The 21,695-nt window shown below is 38.7% G+C and overlaps 1 protein-coding gene across 2 annotated transcripts in view; it reads right to left on the reverse strand.

Moving 5' to 3' along the window:
* The window catches only part of Grm5 (glutamate metabotropic receptor 5), a 532,992-nt gene that overhangs the window by 21,948 nt on the left and 489,349 nt on the right, over window positions 1–21,695 (reverse strand). The gene's annotated exons all lie outside the window — the stretch shown is intronic.

Below are 21,695 nucleotides of genomic sequence, written 5' to 3' on the forward strand. Positions count from 1 at the left end.
ATCTGGATCCAGCCATTCTTAAGATGAGATAAACTGTGATGTCTTGTATATTTGGTTAACAATTACAGTCTTATACAAAAGGTTTCCTGACTCATATGATTTCTTCTGAAAGCTCCCCATCCTTTAAACCAAGAGTTTGTGGCCAAAAAAGCCTTTGAATTCCACCTTTGTATCCAGGGTCTCACAGGTGATGAGTCTTAGAAGTGGACTAGAAACAGTATTCTACACCCAAAGCACGGTGCCTTTACTAATATCTTCCCTCATTTTATGCTGAGAACAACTTACTTAAATAGTCTAATAATGCATTTGAGACACTAGAAAGGTCATACATGAAGGATACAGTGTGGGCTTAATAGATCTAGGCTTTGAGGACAATACAACTTTATTTTTTCAAAGGTCAAATTTGACTACATAATGGCCAAGTAGAGAAAAAAGCCACTCTTCAGGCTTCTTCAACACACAAACGAAATGCCATTTCATCCCCTGGAGTTCACCAAGGCAGAAAAGTACAGAAACTTAAAGTCTTCAAAATGGGCATTGGTAAGAAAGAATTGATGATAAGCTAGTGTGTGACACAGCACTGCATTATAAGACACATAGGGATGAGGAATGCAAGACTCCAGAACTCCAAATTATTTCCAGGAGTGCCCAAGGACAGTCCAAGACAAACTTCCCAAAGAAAATTGACGAGAAAAAAATTCCAGATGAAGACAGACAGAAAAGTGTCAATAGCCTTCTGTTTAAAAAGAGTGAGGCCAAATTTTAAAAGCTGTCACAAGTAAGTCATTGCTGAGTAACTTTCTGGCCCTTAAGCATATGAAAAAAATACATTAAAATGGCTAACCAAATATTCCGTGAACTGTGTAGATTCCGTACTCAGTCATAGAAAGGGCAATATGGAGAAAGTTGGAAGAGGAAATAAGGGGGGGGATATGATTGTATTTTATTGTATAAATGTATAAAATTTTCAAGAATTAAAAAATGAAGAGAGGGTGACCTCATAGGAAGACCAGCATTCTCAACTAACCTGGATCCCCAAGATCGCTCAGACACTGAATCACCAACCAGGCAGCATACACCAGCTGATACAAGGCCCCCAACACATATACACCAGAGGATTGCCAGGTTTGGACTCAATGAGAGAAGATGCACCTAACCCTCAAGAAACTTGAGGCCCCAGGGAGCGGGGAGGTCTGGTGGGGTGGGGGATGAGGGTGGGGACATCCTCTTGGAGACTTCGAGGGGTGGGGGTAGGGGCGACTGGAATGGGATATGGAAGAGTCATAGGGTAGACTAGGAGGGGGATAATTACTGGGCTGTAAAAAAAATTAAAGAATTAAAAAAAGAGGAAAATCAAACGAAAAGAAAAGTATAAAAAACTTAGACATATAGAAAATAAAATAAAACCAAGGAAACCAAAGACCTTTTTGCTCAGATGTGAAATGCTGACTTGATTCATTCAAAGATTCAGTTTAAAAACAAAGAAAGACCATGATTAATAGTCTTCATAAAAGAATATCAGAGGTGAACATAAACTTTAAAAAATACTCAAGAAGCTGTCAGGAATACATTTTTCCATGTTCTGTTAAAAAAATTGCAAGAAGTCATCAGGTGTTGAATAATGCCATTAAGCAATGAAATGTAGAGAATGGGTTTTATTGACTCAATAATTCTAGTCAGTGGAATTTGTTATTAGAAAGTAAATAAATGCGTATAAGCTCTTTTCACAAACATTTTCTTTTTCAGTGTTGTAAAAATGTCCCCTTCCTCCAAAACCTTAAATGAGAGCAAACAACACACTGGAGAACAGTTCGATAAATTATAGTAAAAATTATTATGGGAATGTATTAAATTTTATATTCCATGGAACTTCTAGAGAATTCCCAAAGGACATTGTTTAATCCCACTTATAGAGAACAGTTTTCAGAGAAAATCTATCTTAAGTCATTGCCTTTCTATGGTGGACTTTCCTTCAACATTGTCATTTGTCTCACCATCAAAAGAGGTCTTAGAGTCGTGGATTTAGAAGTCAGTCCTAAGATGCTTTGCAAGTATACACCATATTCCTGGAGAAGAACATTTCAGTCCATAGGTAAATGTTAAGTAGAAGGTGAAACTCCACAAGTATAAGGCCAACCTCCAGTAACATTTCTGAAAAGTATTAATTAAATGTTATTTCCATTTTTGGAATTATCTCAGACCTGAGGGATTTTCAGGAAATTTTATTATTCTAATAGAGTTCAGTTGTTTCCCAGTGGAGTTTTATCCTTATGTTTTGCATATAATTAAACAGATAGGGTTGGGAGTAAGGAGAATCTGGGGTTATAATGAGAAGATGAGTTATTATTTGTTTAGCACCTACAATACAACACACTCCATTTTAAAGACATACCCTAATCTTCTGATTTAATCATTATAGTATTATTGAGTACTATTCTTGTTTCTATTTTATCTATAAGAAAGTCCTAGAACACTGGGAAATTAAGTAATTTGTTCAAAGTCACCAACTAATAGCAATAATATATATTTCGGCCTACTCAAATGCTAGCTACAAATATTACCAGTACCATAGTCATGTAACCCACAGGACATAGGTAACTGTTTTCAAAATCTTGTCATTATTTCTTTTAGATTGTCTTGGTTTGTGTTGTGTCTCAGCACTGTCTTCATTTTTTTTCTCTCTCTCAGGTATTAAAAAGCATTTTATTTCAACCAAAACAAGGTGAGTTAGGAGTAAAAGAGGGAGATTGGAGTATTTTGAGTTCATGTAGGAGCACAGGAAAGAGAGCCAGACTTATTGTTACTATAGTTACTCAAGCCTGGAAAGGAAGTTATGGAGAGGAAGAATGTACTCATGAATTCAGTGGTACTCAGAAAACAGGACTAAAGACATAAGTCAGAGCCTGACCAATACAGATGCTGATGCTCGCAGCCAACCATACTACTAAGCGACGGGACCCCAATAAAGGAGGTAGGGGAAGACTGAAGGAACTGAAGGGTTTGCAACCTCATAGGAAGAATAATATCAACCAACCAGAATCCTCAAAGCTACCAGGGACTAAACCACCAACCAAACACATGGAGTACCCATGGCTCCAGCTGCATGTGTAGCAGAGAATGGCCTTGTCCAGCTTCAATGGGAGAGGAGCCCCTTGGACCTGTAGAGGCTAGATACCCAGCATAGGGGAATGTCAGAGCTGGAGGCAGGAGTGGGTGGTTGGGTGGGGGAGCTCCCTCAAAGTATCAGGGTGAGGGGGATGGGGGTTTTCCACTGAGTTTGCAAAGGGAGCAACAACAACCTACTTAGATTAGTATGGCCTTTTCCCCTCTGATAAAAACATTCTTAATCATGGGAATGAGGCACAGTATACCCAAAGACCTCTGTTGTCTTTCTCTTCTCTAAGGAAAACTACAAACAGGAGATGGTAGCAAACATCCTGGCCAAGTTTACTGACTTGCACATGGCTATCCATGGGTACAATACAATTTTGTAAATTCCAACAGATCAGAGACATCATTCTATCTCAGTGTCTACAACAATCACATTCTGCTGGGGTTCCAATTATTTCCCCTCTGGGTACAAAAGTAAGTGAGTAAGAAATGAAACAATGGTGGATAATTTCAGAAAAGGGCTAGCAGCAACTAAAGAGAATTGGACAACAAAATCAACAAAACAAACAAACAAACAAACAAACAAACAAAAAACAAATACCACAACTAGGATTGGCCCATCTCCTTAGCTTTCATTGATATTGTTCCATTCCTGTTGCTTCTGATACGATTCCCTCCATTTTACGTTTGGTACACGTTCTGTGACTCCCACAAATGCTTATAGCTACAACTTGTTACTGATGCTGTTGCTTTTATCTCTGGGTCTACTTTAAAGAGAGGCACTGACTCTGGGTGGGACAGTATTTTATTCAGAAACAAAAAGTTTCTGAACTTTAATGGAATCCAGGGCTCTGTTCATTATAAGGGTGTCTTTTAACACTCAACTACATTCCTAGTGCTATCCTTTAAAAATATATCATCTAACCTTATCAAATGTTATGGTGAAAAATATTCTCCAGCAAACGATATTTGCTTATTATTGCCTGGGTAACAAGATTCACCAAGCAGAGGGCCTTACTCTGACAAGCATCTAGGCATTTCCTCTAAAAGTCTATTTTTTATGCCTGGTCCCTAACTTACAATTCCTTCCCCCTTAGATTACTGAACTTTTAAAATTCACTGGGGTTTCCTTGGTTCTTTCTCCATAAATGTGTGTACTGCTTTCACTTTTCTCCAAAGGGGAAGAGCCCCATAAACCCTCTCCCATCTACTGTGGACGTCTCTAATTCTATGGGGCTGTACTGCCCTCTAGGGGGCCTGTTTATCACATACCTGTCAGCAACAGTCTACATATGCATAGTTGGTGTTGTCTCTTGGTCTAGGTATGTCCTGTCCATGAGAAGGCTGCCAAGCTCTAAGATTTTTTTTTGCCTCTTTCTGTACTCACGAGCTTAGAAACCTGCAATGGCTGTGTAGTGTAAATGTGTGTAGGAACATGAGACTTGCATAAACAAGCAAATGAGTGTGTTTCCGAAACCCAGACTCACATGTTCACAGTGTGGTTGATGCCAGCGTGGTCTTTGGTTATGAGACTCTCATCACCATAAAAGTAATTTGAAGATTTCAGTAAAGTTTGTGTTATTGAATTCAATATCTGAACATGAAAGATGGATGAATGAATGCCATTTGAACTTCTAGCTGGGTCTTTGGAGATTGAGAGATCTTACTTAAAATGATTTGCTGTAACTTTGTGCTTCCTTATTTTCTTTATCTTTTTGGTTTAATAGTGAATGAAACTCTTTGCTATTTATCTTGATTTCTCTGTGACTGGAGCTGATGACAAGTACTTCATATTTGAACTCCCCTTTCCCTTTTATGATCTAACATCATTCAAGTCTCTAGTGGATCAGATAATGCTAACGTATCCACATTATTTCTATGTCTTTACTCTCTGTTCTTTGTTCTACCAAACAATACTTCAAACCCAAATTCTCTGGCCTTTACATCAATTTTTTCCAGAAAAAAATTAGGATGGTCTAGTTCACAGTTTCAGAAAATAACTTTTGAAATTTTCCAACGGACTCCATCCTTTTCAAAGTGATTACTTGTTTACATTTTCCCCCACATCCCATCTTTCTTCACTGATTCTGATCATTGCTAAAATCACACGGCTATCCTAATTCCTTGGTTGCAGTTTTCGTTCTTCACTTCCACTTTGAAATCAGAAAACATATTATTAATACATCCAAACTCAATTCTTGATTTTACTTTTCATATCTTTCCTAAGATAAGAAAGTTATATTACTTCAGTCTTCTTATTTACAGGATAAACATTAACTCTTCTCTTAATTTTCCCCATTGTATACCACATCCAATCAACCATTAAGTTCTGTAATTGCACTAGTTAGTAGAATGCATTATAATATTTTACCCATTATTATAATGTACACCAAACATCTACCACTTCTTTCTACTTTATTTTATGTACAAACACCAGGTTACTCTCTAACTTTCTACTCTCCACTTTCATGCTACTCTCTACTTTCGTGTAACATCTGAAACGCTCCAAAGCTTCCAGTTACAGACAGTAAAAAATATAAAAACTGAACTTTGCTCACTAGCTATCTAGATGCCAGACTTTCTTATCTTCATTTCTTTTTCCTGTCTTATTTCAATTACAATGGGCGGTTTGCTCACAGCTCAAAATTTCAATCTTGTTTCAACTTTATGATAATTTCAAGTTGTTCATTCTTGTTCTCAGAACATTAATTCCTTGTGTAGTAGAACTCTTCATGCTATATTTATTACTTCATTCCTACTCATCCCAAACCACTGCTGTTCCGAGGTTTCAGTGCACACCCACACATACATAACTGTTTGGTTTGAATGAGAATGGCTCCCATATTTTTGATGGAGCTTATACATTGGAATGCTTGTTCTGCAGTTGGTGAAACTGTTTGCAAAGATGTAGGAAGGGTGACAAAAATGGAGGATTATTACTGGGGATGGATTTTGAGGTTTACAAAGCCCATCTGACTCCGGTTCTTGTGTCAGCATGCAAGCTCTCAGCTATTGCTCCAGCCCCATGCCTACCTGCCTGCTCTGATGCTCCACACTACGGTGTTCAGGTATTCAGGGACTCAATCTCTGAATTTTAAGCAAGCCCTGGAACAAATTGCTAATTTTATTAATTGCCTTCCTCATGGTGTACATTTTACGGTAACAGAAAAGTAACTAAGATAACAGATCACACACGAAAGGAAAGAAAAAAGGAAAACGAAAAATGGAAAAATGGCAGAGTTAAAAGCAACACTGTACTTTCTATTATCTGGTTAAAGATTGGTAAAGTTGAAGATAAATAAAATTTAAGCATAATGTCCTTTTAAGAATGTAAAATAGAAGAATTTATTACATCAATTAAAAACAGAAAGAAAAAAGTCATTAGAGAAGTGTTCATCTGATTAAAAAAAAGAACGAATTTTAATTACACAGAAGTTGGCAGGATTCCGTTTATAGATCAACAGAAAGATTTCAAGGAAAGAAGACACTTGACAACTGAGAATGTAACCAGAGTTGAATTCTTCAAAGAAGCTGGCTTAGTAGGAAGGAACTACAGACCACAGCTGACTTTTCAGAACACCTACATTTCGGAAACAGAAAGCAGCAGAGGGTCCCAAACTGTTTCTGTTTTGCTATTACTTATTTACCAAAGGAAAGCAGGTACTTAATTCATCCCTTTTTGTCATGCTATGTTCAGTGTAAACTTCTTCTATGAAGAATAGATAATTAAAACTTATGCCAGGTCCCTTTTCTCAAACCATCTGGAGCATCATTTACTTAAGGGATGAAGAGAAAGGTAGGAGAGACAGCTGTGAATTAAAACTGGGTTAACTTTCATAAGGGCTACAGTCCTAGAATGCAGACTTCTGAGTCTCAGTTCCACCGGTGTAAATGATGGTTTGCCATGATAACACGTAGTACTTTGAAGGAGCTTAATGAAAATTTGTTCTTATGTGTGTGTTTGGGGTGGGGGGATGCATTCGGAGGCTACAGGTTGATAATCAGGGTCTTCCCATCCCTTTTTCTTTGAGACAGGGTCTCTTTTCAAGCATGTAGCTCACAAATTGAGTAGACTGCCTTGCCAGTGAATTCCAAGGTTGCTACTGTCTCTGTCCTATTAGCACTGGGATTAGAGATGTATGCTACCGTGGGGAATGAGGTCTTAACTCAGGTCCTCTTGCTTGGGTGGCTTTATCCATGGAGTCATCTCCCTAGCCTGTGTTTCTTTCTTCTTGTATCAGGCACCAGGTTCAGCACCATGAATACCACCTAACAAAATACAAGAACTGCAGAATGCTTTGTTACATGAGTGCAGAGGCCTAGGAAGCATGTCTTAGAAAATGAAACTGAAAAAGGATGGCTGAAAGACTGAAGAAAGGCAGAGATCTTTCTTGATGCAGAAACCTAGGGAAAGGTTGTGCCTATTTCCCCTTGTCTTTTCTATCTGCACTAAAGAAATGGAACTTGAAGGAAAGATAGAATTGCTGACTCACAGAATTATGCATGACACTTACTTTTCTTTCCTATAAAGTTTTATGTTCTGAGTTATGACTGCATGCCCCCAGACATGACATATATATGCCACTTCCTAGATGTATTAATAAAAAGAAGAAAGAAAAAGATAAAAGGAAGGAAGAAAGAAACCTAAATATCTATATATGTTTCATCTTTCTTTGTTTTTTTTTTTTTTTTTTTGTTTTGTTATTTAATGGTCATTCTATTAGCTCCAGCTCTCCTGGAACTCTGTAGAACAGGCTGGCCTAAAACTCAGAGATCTACCTGCTTGTGTCTCCCAGTGCTGGGATTAAAGGCATGTACCACCTGACGCAGCCTGCAAACAAATATTCCAAAAGATACTCTATGGATACAAGCAAGCAAGCAAGTAAACAAACAAACGAACAAAATCATTTTCAGTTTTACCTTATTATCTATTAAACTTCCATCAATTAGTGAAAAACATTTCAAATTTAAATGGTAATGAATGAGATGAGAAATATCTCAAACCAATTAATATTTACTGTAATCACGGCATTCAGGAACACTGATTCACTATACAAAGGGAGTGTGTTATAAGTAATCCATCAAGATCAGCTAGATATTGTATCTGCACAGAGGTGGTTCTGTTATCACAGAGCCAAACCTTTAAGTAATCACTTAAAAGCCTTTCTCCTTGTAAAGCAAAATATCTTAAACGTGTTCTCTGTAAGAATACCCTACCAGACCTAAGTCTTTGCATTTCCTTTCTCAGGTCCAGAAGCAGATGGAAATATGTTTACATGGTGCATTAGAATGTTATATAGTGTGGAGTGGTAAGCAAGAAGGAGGGGAAAGGAGACGATGATAAGGAAGGACATGCTGAAAAGAAATTTTCATGTGGATGAAACCGTGAAATTATAAATATCAACTAATTAATTAAAAAAGAAAAATGACTTATTCTTTTGAAAGATGAGCTATTGAGTGCACATTCACCACCTGAATTTATTTATTGAGATATTAGATAAGTGAATGTCTGCTGGTCACTGAAAACAAGGTCCTAAATGCAGATCATTTATAGTTGCTGGCAATAGAGAACAGGAAGAAAATCCCTATAAGACTCTTACAATTTAAAATGGTATGGAAACGTTTATTACAGTGCAAGACACCCAAATTTTATCATTTGATATGTATTGTATTACCATAATGCACTTGGTGAATATGCAAAATTTATGTGCATTCTTTAAATACAGAGTCTTGCTACAGTGTACAAGCATGTCTTGAACATTTAAGATCCAGAAATCCTCTTGCGGTAGCCTTCTGTTTAACTGACACTAGTACATATGGTTTTGTTTTGTCCAACAATTAAAAGAAAAGAATTGAACACTCTAACTGTACAACAAAATCTTAGGCTCTCTCTTCTCTGCTCTCTTGCCCTCTTCTCCTTTGTCCCTTCTCTCCCCACTCCCCATTCCCTCCCCTCCATATGCTCATGGCTGGCCTTTACCTCTCTCCTCTTCTACTCTTCATCTCTCATTAAACCTTTCCGTGTGGAAAAAAAATCTTAGGACTTCTACATGAACAGATTTTGAAGGTCTTGTGTATATATAATTTATGAAATAATTTTAATATTTGGATTAGGAATTGGAGGGTGAGGGTATGTTTTCTAGATTTAAAGTAAATGATAAAAAGTAGGCATTGGCAGGAGCAGAGAAGCTAATCTGTGCACAGGCACAAGTATAGAAAACAAAGATGGTTATGGTTAGGTATATCTGTGCAACTATGGCAATTTGGCACTGCCAGATGGTATATGCTTGGGTTCCTTAATGCACGGCTACTGTTAGGACACTGGGGCTTGGTAAGGCAATACCAAATGTGTGAGTAGTTATGACAGAATGTTTTCAGGACACGGTCCTTGGTAATATCAGTGAGAATACATCAGAGGAGATAAAACAAGTGTGAGAAGTGACTGCCTGAATTTGAAGGGTCAGGGGAATTGAAATGTCAAAGATGATACAAGTTTGAGAAATTAGTTTCAAGTCGCAGCTTTTATCTGGAGAAGGTATATGAGAAATAAACTCAGTTAAAGGTCTAGAAAAGAAGTTGTGTTTTATTCCTTGGTCAAAATACTTTCTTCTATTGACATGCCTTATATATTAATATGATTCACAATGTCAAGACATTCCAAAAGTTGACTTAAATATTTGCATGAAATGTATGCTTAAGAAATTGCTGTTGAAGGGGTTGGGGATTTAGCTCAGGGGTAGAGCCTTGCCTAGCAAGCGCAAGGCCCGGGGTTCGGGCCCCAGCTCCAAAAAAAAAAAAAAAAAAGAAAAAGAAAGAAATTGCTGTTGATTTACAACTCTAATTGATTGTTTGAAAATATACCTTCTGGGGCCTCATGATTTAAAATTTATTTATTTATTTTAAAATGATTTATGAATACAGCCCATTAGGTTCATCTATTATTGCTCATATAAAATAATGTGCTTAGGGATTGATCACTTGGGATTGGATATTCTATAAGAGGGCTTGTCCCTAGAAAAGACTGATTCTCCTCGGCAGCCATTAATTGCATAATTAAACAGAGGTAATGATCTTGAGACGGTGCCCAGAAGAATATGGAGTTGGAATGGTGGAGAGGAACGCAAAGAAATGAAATGTTACTGATTATGGAATTCTCAAAAGCATTGAAATAAAAACTGTTTAATTTTAATTGTGTATATTGTGCATGCGATTGTTTGTATATGAATATATGCAGGTAAGTGTAGATGCCACCAGAGGTCAGAGGCCAGAAGCCAGAGAGCTTGGAACTCCTGAAGATGAAGTTACATGCAGTCATGAACTACCTTATACTGAGTGCTAGGAACTGAACTCCATTTCCCTGGGAGACGAGTGTGTAATCTTAACTACTGAGCTGTATTTCTAGCCCCTAGAGTTCTATACATTTTGAAAGACAATGTTTAAAATAGTGTCTATTGGTGAAAAGTAAGCACAGGTAAATTATAAGAAATGAGGTGAAATGACATCCTTAATCTGTCTCCAGCAAACAGTCTGCCATTTCTACTAGTTCTTTTCAAGTTGGTGCTGTCAGCAGAGAATTTAACTCATTCTCTACTGTGTAGTTGCTTTCCTAACCAAATTAGACCACTTTCGGGCATGAGCTGGATTGTAAGGCAGAGAAGAAGGAGAAGGGAAAAGAAGAGTTATTAACACAAGGAAAGAGACAATAAATAAGTCTGCAGTTGGTCAAAGTGGTCAAAGGAGTTACCCAGCTAAACCTAATTTCTCCTGATAACTTACCAGATCCCACTCTAGATAGCAGTCTGCCATAGATTCCTGCAAAGACTTTGTTATCCTTATTAACACAACCTTAGTGTTTTAATTTCTGATAGCTTTGGCTAAGACATACAGAGTCATATTGAATACTTTTTGACTCAAGGTTGAATATTTTAAGCCATATGATCTTGGTCAGTTTACCTATATCCTGCTCCTACATCACCATTCTCCTTCTCTAAATTGGGCCTATTTAAACTTTTGGTTAGAATATCTTATAGACTGATTTTTGAATAGAGCCACAGTAGGAACTGCTAAATGGTATTCTCTATCTCCCTTTTCAATTAATAATTAGTAACTACTTATTTATTTTAAGCATTTCAGTATAAAATATTGCATATTGTTTTCTATGAGCAGTAAAGGCAGCCTGATCTGTGCTCCCTCTGGAAGCGAGGTGATGCAAACACAGCTCAGCAGGTTGACATCTTCCTAGTGCAAGCCTCAGAGAGAACCTTGGGCTCTCCTGAAGTTTGAGAGCTAAAACTCTGAACTCCATTATCAGAATTCCAAAGCTAGTTTATCCATTTACCACTTTGGCAATTTACTCATCTTGCTAATTGAAAGCAGTCATAGCATAATGCTCCTAAGCGTTTTCTTCTGAGGTTGTAAAAGTAATATTGAAGAGGTCGTATGCATTATCACCAGTAATTAAAAGATATTAAATTACAGCTCTATTCTGGAGAATAAACACTTGAAGTATGACCCATCAAATTTGAATGAAGTTTCTAGCATCAAAAATGATAATTTGGAAGCCATTTAAGCTAGACTGCTGACGTTTAAGATTGAGATTAATACTTTTTAAATATAGCATTGGTTGTCATGGAACTAATGTTGACTTTTTCTAGTTACAAAATATTTCTGTAGGTGTGGAAGTATCATGCCCATGATGCTGCAAAACCCAAAAGCTAAAATTTTGGTGTGTCCATTAGGAAGTTTCTTCAGTTGGTGCACATCTGGGAACTCACATGTCTACTGTGAGAAAAATTACCACAGTTACTATTAAACTCTGAATAAGCCACACTCGAAATCCTCCATCAAGGCTACACATAGCTGTGCCTAATAGCTTAAACATACCAATTCTCTCATGGGAGCTACCCAGAGGATCTGCTTGCCACTAGTGGCCTGGAAAGGAACAGATGGACTGAGGACTGGGAGGTAGGGTAGGAGGGCAGGTTGTGGGAGGGAGGAGAGGAGAAGGGGAGAGAGTTTATAAACAGTTGACACATAAGATCCGTTGCTTCACTGGAATAACTAAGGATGGTCAGAAATGCCCTGGAGTTTAAAAGCTGTCTGCTCCACTCAGCCTGCAACTCCCTTTATGTCTGGCGCTATTCTCCCTGGAGATGCAGTCACAAAGCAGTGTCTGCACAGTGAATACAATTAAAGGAAAGCCTCTGGAAATGTCCAAGGGGAAATTAGATAACATGTGCTTTGATGCTGGGATTTGGAGTTTGAAGGTGAAAGAAGACAGGAAAGATATCAGAAGCCTGTGTCTGCTTTGCTCGGCGTTTTATTAGCATTCTGTCAATGTACCTTTGAAAGTTCTCCACTGAAGTCAGTTTGCTCAGTGTTACTCAAGTGTCATCAGTTATTTCACACACTTTACATTAAAGCTGATCTGAAAGTTAGATTTCTCTTGTACAAAAATGCTGAGTCATCTTTTTCCTTCACATTTTTTTAATCAATGAAAGGAAAACAACTACTTGTTGGGGTTAGAAAGATTTGCTCTCTTTCTACAGTTATGGAGTATACAATCTCTGTGCATTGAGCAGTAAAGCTTACTTTTGACCTGGTTCACTAAAACCCATGGCCTTGTATCCAGTGGGCAGAGATTTCCTGGTAGACATGTCCAGGATCCTCTCTGCTTCCTTTATTGCCCTTTCTGTAATGTAATGCTTGATTTTTTTTCCTTTGTACAATACACTGAGAGGCATAACTGACTCTCATCAGTAGAGCAACTTGGTCCTGCTCTTTACACTTTCTGTCCAATGCTCCACAGAGGTACAGAGTAAAAATGGTAGGACACAGTAAAGGATAAGGTTAATGTAAAGAATGTGGAATTGTTTCCATCAATTTAGTCTATGGTCATGTCTGTGGGAGCATCTTTGTGATTAATAATAGATTTGAGAAGAACAAACTTACTGTGTCTGACTTGACCTCTGGGCAGGTGATTCTGGGTAGTATAAGAAAGTAAGATGAACAAGCCATGGGAAACAGTACTCCCTCTATGGCCTCTGCATCAGCTCCTACCTCCAGGTCCTTGCTTTGCTTGAGTTCTTTTCACTCATTGCTTTTGATGATGAACTGTTTGTTATATGGAACTGTGAGTGAAATAAAGCCTTGCCCCCCCAAATTGCCTTTGGTCATGGTGTTTCATCACAGCAGTAGTAACCCTATGACACAGTGTGACCAGTAAGCCACCTACTACCTGCCATGCCATCTTTGCTGGTTGATGCATCTTCTGGACTATATTGGATTGTATTCTCTGACCTGTAACCAAAATAGACCACTTCTCCATGATGTCAGGGTATCTTGACAGATAAATATCAGGAAAAATATAGATTGCTTCGGGTTTAATTTTTAGGGAAATAAAAATTAACTATACAGAGATTCTTACCAAATTATATTCTCATACCTTTACACATCCCCCTCATTAATCATACATTTCCATTTAGTACTGACACAGTGGTTTATTGGAACTGAATACAGGATAACAACTAGTCTCTTAAATTGGACAGTGAAGCAGGGCAATATGCTCCTATATCAGAGAGTAGAAATAAATGTTTTTATTCATCCCAAGACACAGTGAAACTTCTCTGAAAGGCAGAGTGGAAAATATACTTAATATACACTGGGCAGGACCCCCACACACACCCAGTGTAGGGAATTTTAGGGCACAGAGGTGGGAAGGGGTGGGTGGATGGGTGAGGGAACACCCTCATAGAAGAAGGGGGACAGGGGATGGGATACAGGTTTATGGATGGGAAACCAGGGAAAGGGAATAACATTTTAAATGTAAATAAAAAAATCCAATAAAAAATTCAACCAACATCAATCCTTTCAAAACAAGTGTTATTATCTTATCCTCAGGTGGGCAGATAATGACCTTGAGTCTAGTGATTGTAAAACAAAAGTTCTAATAGAGAACTAATGAGGGGAAGAATTATTTCCCTTATAAATCCTTGTGACAGCTTATCAGTCATGCTACTATAGAAAGACCATGGCATTTAGATTCAATTGTCCTTGAGTTTGAATCTCTTTTGTGTTCCTGCCTAACTTGGTAATGTTGAGTAGATCACATAACTTCTGTATGCTTCAGCTTTTTCACATTTAAAGCAGTTAACAATAACATGTATTTTTGTTCATGGCTTTTAAAAGGAGAACTATAATTTTATTTTTGTTTGTTTGTAGGGTAGGTGGATCATGTCATCAAATGGTGAAGTGGAACTTATTCAAACTCTGGGAATCTCAGAGACGTGAGGTGGCAGGAGTAAGAATGCTCCCTCCCGGACTCCATACCTGCTTCAAGCATGTGACCATGACCCTCAAACAAGGTGACCACAGACAGTCATGTAGCACAGCACCTAGAACTCTTTTCCATGCTAAGGATATATCTCAATAGCCTTAATCGTCAGTTAGTGACCTTCCCTTCCTAGATATTCTATTGACTTTCTGTAAAATCACACAATCCCTGGTTCACCCTGAATAAAGCATATGGATGCAAATACACCCCTAAATATGAACAAGCTAGGAGTGTCTCAGAGAACTGCTTCATTGAAGATTGCCATGGAAGTCCTGTCTGGCTATGGGAGATGAAAAGAGCATGGACCCACCAACAAACCTTTGACCAAAAATTTGTCCTGTCAAAAAAAAAAAGTATGAAGAAAGATGGAGCAGAGACTGAGGTAATGGTCAACCAATAACCAGCCCAACTTGAGACCCATCCCAATGAGTAAGAACTAATCCCTGACACTATTAATGATACTCTGTTTGGTTTGCAGATAGGAGCCTAGTATAACTGTCCTCTTAGAATTTCAACCCAGCAGCTCACTGAAACAGATATAGAAACACACAACTAAATATTGTATAGAAGTCAGGGACCCAAATGGAACGGTCGAGGGAAGGATTAAAGGTTTTGATGGGGAAGAGTCAACTATCCTGGACCACTGGGAACTTTCAGAAACTAAGCCAACAAACAAACAGCATACACGGTATGGATCATGTTCCTTAGCACATAATTAACAGACATGCAATTCAGTCTTCATGTGGATCCCAAACAAAGGGAGCAGGCCTATCCATGAAGCTGTTCCCTATCTGTGGAACTTGTTCCATTACAGGAATGCCTTGTCTGGCCTCAGTGGTAGAGGATGTACCTATTCATGAAGAAACTTGATGTGCTAGGGTTGGGGGATACCCAGGGGTTCTCACCCTCTCAGAGGCAAAGGGGAGGGGTGAGGGGAGGAGGGAGTCTGTGAAGGGTGGACTTGGATGTAAAAAAGATTGCCATGGGAAAGGTCTTTAGCTAAACAAGCCTTAACACTAAGGCTTCCAAAGTCCTCTCTTCTCCTGCCCCTCTGGCACTCAGCACTTGCTCCAAAGCAAAGATTCTGTTTGTCCTGCACCTCATGCTCCCCTTCTGGCCTGGCATACAACAGCATTCTGAAGCTCCAAAGGGAAGTGGACCCAATCCCAGACTTTGCCCTGTCTTCCCTGATCCAGTGTAACAACAGCAGCTGGACACCACCAAAGGAGAGAGAGGAGAGCCAGAATATTTGTTATTTCTTTTTCTTCTTCTTTTTTTGTCTTGTTTTGTGGAAGATGGTGTTTCTTTATGTAGCTCTGGCCATCCTACAGCTTACTGTGTAGACTAGGCTGTCCTCAAACTCACAGAGATCTGAATTGTATGAAGGGCTCACAGACCCTAAAAACAGAGGCAGATGTACCAATGAGTTGATAAAGGGAAAGGAATAGAAACAAACAAATAAAACAAAACAACAAACAAAAAACAAAACAAAACAAAACAAAACCCAAAAAACAAGACTCATGGTTCAAGTGATAAAGAGGCACCAGGGAATGAGGGAGTGGTAATCTCATGATGGGATTCCACTCAGCTAAGTTTAGTGTTTGTGTCTACAAAGGCAGGCAGATTTCTGAGATTAAGGTCTGTCTACAGATTAAGTTCCAGGACAGATGAGTTTAGGCAGTGAAGGAATTGGTTAGCAGAAAGCTTTCTCACATAGAAATAGGCTCTATGTATAGATTTGACAACCACAACACTGTGCCCAGTGAACCACATAGGACTTGCTATGTTAAAAATGTACTAATGTATAAAAAAATGTTTCTTATTTATGTTAAAAAATTACTAATTTATATAAAATATGTTTCTAGCTTATTCTATAAACCAAGGAGTTAAGGTCATAGAATGCTGATTCATGGGATAATCAAAAGGAAAACAGGCAAATGACTAAACTGATATACAAATAAAAGACTGGGCTTTGGGATACAAGAAATGGGCTATCTAGAAAGCTAACATGGTCCTTTTCGAATTTTGTCTAGCAGGTTTTCTACATTTGTTGGAAAACTATGAACTATCTAGAGAGCTCTCTAGAGAGCTGTCTCAATTAGAAGGCAGAGCAATCACCTTGCACCCATGACTGACTGAGAGTTGTTTCTTCCTCTACTTTCAAATACCCCTTTCTCAGGATCTTCCCCAAACCTGAGGCTTATCTTTGTCAGACATCTGTCTGCCTCTAACTCCCAAGTGTCAAGATGAAAGGCTTATGCTACCGTATCTGGTTATAAAATTATTCTTAATATAGTACCTTCAGTTCATTATATATACAGACTTTCATGTCTAAACTTGTACTAATAAAGTTTCTATTGCTGTGATAAAGAGTATGACAGAAAGAAGCTTGGAAAAGTAATGGTTTATTTGACTTATACATCATAGCCCATCACTGAGAGTTGAGGCAGAAACTCAAGGCAGGAATCTAGAAGCAGGAACTGAAACAGATACCATGGTGAAACACTGGTTGCTGATTTGCTCCCTGGAGCTTGCCAAGGTTTCTTTTTATGCAGTTTGGAACCACCTGATCAGAATGGTCGTTCCCATAGTGGGCTAGGTCCTATACATCAACCACTAATGAAGAATTTCCCATAAGCCACTATGATGGAGACAGTTTGTCCATTGAGCTTCCCTCTTCTCAGATGACAACTGGTGTCAAGTTGACAAAAAACAAAAATAAACAAACAAACATAAAACAATAATCACTTCTCACCATTTCAAATTTACTAAATTAGAAATTTGGGGCTTAGGGATTTGATTCCATAAAAAATAGTATGCAGAAACACATTGAATAATGTGCAGAGACACCTGGAGCCTGTTCAATAAATGATGTTTCTATTGGTTAAATTCAATATACTATTTATGCTTTGGTTTGAAGTCTTGATTGCTTAGGATGAACAAGGTCATGATGGATCAATGTTTGTTGAAGCCATGGCCTTCTCTTTTTAAAGAGTCTGCTAAGAAAGATACATGAATAAATAAGAGAAAATGGCATCATTAGTTTGCATTTTTTTCTTTCCCACTTTAACTTAGCAGTGGGGAATCACATTTGCTGGCAGCTTCTATATTCTGAAGTGGCTCATGGTGACCGAAAATAATAAGAGGAGGCAGGAACCAGTTTGTAGACAGAATAGAAACTGTGACTATGTCCCTCAATTTTTACCTATTTATTTTGACCTAGACAAAGTGAAAAATGTCAGCATATATACTTGCCTCACTAGAGAGCTTTATGTTATGCAGCATAAGGGTTCTTTTAGCAAGTCATTATAATCCTTACACACTTAATGCCACAATAATTTTACAAGATAACATCACATTTATTGGGCATATATGTTGTTGTAAAATATAAAAATTAAAAAAAGTAGGGCTGTCTTTTATCCCCAGCTAGGTCTACACCACATTGCCCCAAGACATCTGTTAGATATCTTGATGGAAACACATCCCAACTCCACAGCTGCCCAGTGTCTCCTGTTGCCATACACGTTCCTACAGCCAAATCGTCACATAAAAGAATACACAACACAATTATCTTTGACCCAGTTGGTAAGATATAATTGCCTACTGAAACATACAAAGCCATCCATCCCTTAAGAACATTAATAACAACCTGTAAATACACAGAGCAGAATCTTAACGTCACCTGCCATATTGTTCTGCCACTGCTTCTCTCCCTCTCCCTCCTGTCTATTCCTCCTTTCCTTCCAGTCTCCTCCTCTTCCTTCAAACTTTTCTCCTGCCCATCCTTCCTTCTCACCCAATGACAGGCTTCCTTCTATCCTGTACCTGCCCCTCACCTGTATTTTATAATTCAATGGGGAAAAGGTTATGGTGAAGTTACCTGAGTCCTGAGCACGTGACTAGGCAGCAGTCCTTGGGGCAGTGGAATTAGCATCAAAATACAGATAATTCCAGGGCAAACCACAACACATACATGCAAAAGACGTTCCACCACCTCATATGGGCACATGTTCCACTATGTTCATAGAAGCGTTGTTTGTGATAGTCAGAAGCTGGAAACAACCCAGATGTCCCACAACAGAAGAATGGATACGAAAAATGTGGTTTATTTACACAATGGAGTACTACTCAGCTATTAAAAATGGGGACATACTGAGTTTCACAGGCAAAAGGATGGAACTAGAAAATATCATCCTGAGTGAGGTAAATCAGATCCCAAATGACATGCATGGTATGTACTCATTTGGATATTAGCCAAATAAAGTGCAGAAGAACCATGATAAAATCCACAGAGCTCAAAATGGTTAACAAGTTGAAGGGCCCAAGTGAGGATGGCTCAATCCCATTTCAGAGGGAGAAGAAAGCAATTATAGGAAGCAGAGGGAGAGACCTGGATGGGAAAGAGCACAGGGAGGGGAAGTGGGGAACATGATCAAGTATTGGTGAGGGGAGGACTGAAGCCCTGAAGGCCAGCAGAGAGAATGGAAACAGGCAAACTCAGAATTTAGGAGGTGAGAGCAACATCCAGAATATACCAGAGACCTGGGAGGTGAGAGACTCTCAGGACTTAAAGGAAGAGATCCTAGATGAGATCCCCTACAGTGAGTGGGGAGAGGGAACTTGTAGAGTCCACCTCCAGTAGAAAAACAGGGCATCAAGAGAGGGGTTGCCATCCCACAGTCAAAAACTCTGACCCATAATTGCTCTTGTCTAAAAGAAATTCAGGGATGGAAATGGAGAAGAGCCTGAGGGAAATGAGGTTCAGTGACAGGCCAAATTGATATTCAGCAAGGAAAGGCCCCTAAGGCCTGACATTACTATTGAAGTTATGTGTACTCACAAAAAGGGGCCAATCATGATTTCCCTCTGAAAGATCCAACAAGTAGCTGAAAGAGTCAGATGCAGATATTTACACCCAACCAATGAACAGAAGCTACTGACCCCTGTGGTTAAATTAGGGAATAGCTGGAAGAAGCTGAGGAGGAGGACGACCTATTAGGAGGACCAGCAGTCTCAACTAACCTGGATCCCCCCGAGATCTCTCAGACACTGAGCCACCAACCAGTCTGCATACAACTGATGAGAGCCAGCTGATCTGAGGCCCCACAACACATATACAGCAGAGGACTGCTGGGTCTCGACTCGACTGCACTTAACCATCAAGAGACTGGAGGTCCCAGGGAGTGGGTAGGTCTGGTGTGGTGGGTATTGGGGATTGAGTGGAAACATCCTTGTAGAGATGAGGAGTGGGTGAGGAGGTATGGGATGTGGAACAGTCAGAGGGTGGATTGGGAGGGGAATAAGATATGGAGTGTAAAAGAAAACATTAAATAAGATTTTAAAAAGGACCGTAGATATACCTATAGATATACTAATGAAACCGGAACACAAAATTGAAAATTAGCTAAAACCTCCCCAAGGAATATATATTAAATTCCAAAAAAAAAAAAAAGCTCACCTGCCAAAATAAAACAAAAACAAAACAAAAACAAAAACTTCTAGATATAGCATCTTAAATCTATTACCAAAGAATGGAGATTCAGAGGGTGATGCCTCCCTATAATTGTACAATTATTCTCTGGTAAGTCTAGCCTCTCTGAATGCAGGTTTCCATGGTGCTGACTACTTAGAAAAATGAAGCTTTGGAACCTTCTTTTACATTATGCCACCTGAGTTGTGCAGTGAGTGGCAGGACCCTATGAATAGGAGGAAGAAGGTAACTTTGTATGGATTTGGACTTTGATGTATAATCAATAATATATATATATATATATATATATAGTGACACTGTGTAATGCATATTTTCTTCCTCGTGTTGTAGAATCTCAAAGAGCTTAAATGTTTCCTCTATGGCTGCAAAATTTAAGGGTTGGAGCTGGAATTAGAATGTATACTTTAAGGCAAGACTTTCTTCATCACAACACAAAACCTCCAATTTATAGTATGAAAGACATAAATAGGCTGTGTTGTTCCACGATGTCAACTTGACTGTCCACCCACTTGTGATCTTTATTCACTTCAGACACTACAAATCAGAATAAATAAGGCAGAAATACATTTGCCATGATCTTATTGAAAAATAATTACAGAAAAAGTTATATGGTTGAGAAAATGACTGTGAGAGAGGAAATATTCGAGTAGAAAAGGACTTTGACAACTTTACTCCCTGAGTTTGAATCAAAGACTTTGTTCCGTCACCTTTAATTCACTTCCTAAAGGTTTTATTTTGCCTCTATTCACATACTCAGAATTTTTCTCTTATTGTGATTGGAGAATAATAATTTCTACTACTAGATATAATATAAATCTTCTGAATGTTAATAAATTTAAAAACTTGTGAAGATCTAATGAGATATTTATTAAATAATTTAGCATGGTAATCACCATAAAACAGTTGCTTGATGTATGCTAGTGATAAAATCAAAGTAACTTATTAATACAACACAATAATTTTTTGGTTTTCTAAGAGGGAGAAGAGGTCGAGGATACCTATGTATTGATTAAGAATGGAGATGGGAGACTTATTATTTTTCTGAACATGGTTATGAGACATTTTTTGGACAAATATAGTTATTGAACGTTTGATGAATGAAACTATGGATAGGACATTGGGGGGGGTGTGTGAAGACAAGGCTCCCTGAGTTTCAGTTTCTGAGAACACAGCAAAGAAACCTGTTTTTTCTGCCCACCTCAGTTAGTGTGTGAAACCAAGAAGATAAAGAACAGGTCATGCAAAATGAGGTCCAGCAACAGGCTCAAAGTGGGATCCAGCTCAATGGGAGGCCCCAAGACCTGACATTATTACTGAGGCTATGGTGTGCTCATAAAAAGGGGCCTATCATGATTTCCCTCTGAAAGATCCAACAAGTACCTAAAAGAGTCAGATGCAGATATTTATACCCAACCAATGGTCAGAAGCTGCTGACCCCTGTTGTTGAATTAGGGAAAAGCTGGAAGAAGCTGAGAAGGGCCACCCTATAGGAGGACCAGCAGTCTCACTTAACCTGAACTCACCAGATTTCTCAGACACCTGGGTCACCAATCAGGCAGCATACACCAGCTGATGTGAGGTCCCTGGCACATATACAACAGAGAACTGCCTAGTCTAGACACAGTCAGAGAAGATGCACTTAACCCTCAAAAGACTGGAGGTCCTAGGAAGTGGAAAGGTCTGGTGAAGTGGGGATGGGGACATCCTTTTGGAGGGGGGGTGGGGAAAAGGTATGGGATATGGAACAGTCAGAGGGTGGAT

This window comes from Rattus rattus, chromosome 2, assembly GCF_011064425.1.
Source record: "Rattus rattus isolate New Zealand chromosome 2, Rrattus_CSIRO_v1, whole genome shotgun sequence".
Taxonomy (NCBI): Eukaryota; Metazoa; Chordata; class Mammalia; order Rodentia; family Muridae; genus Rattus; species Rattus rattus.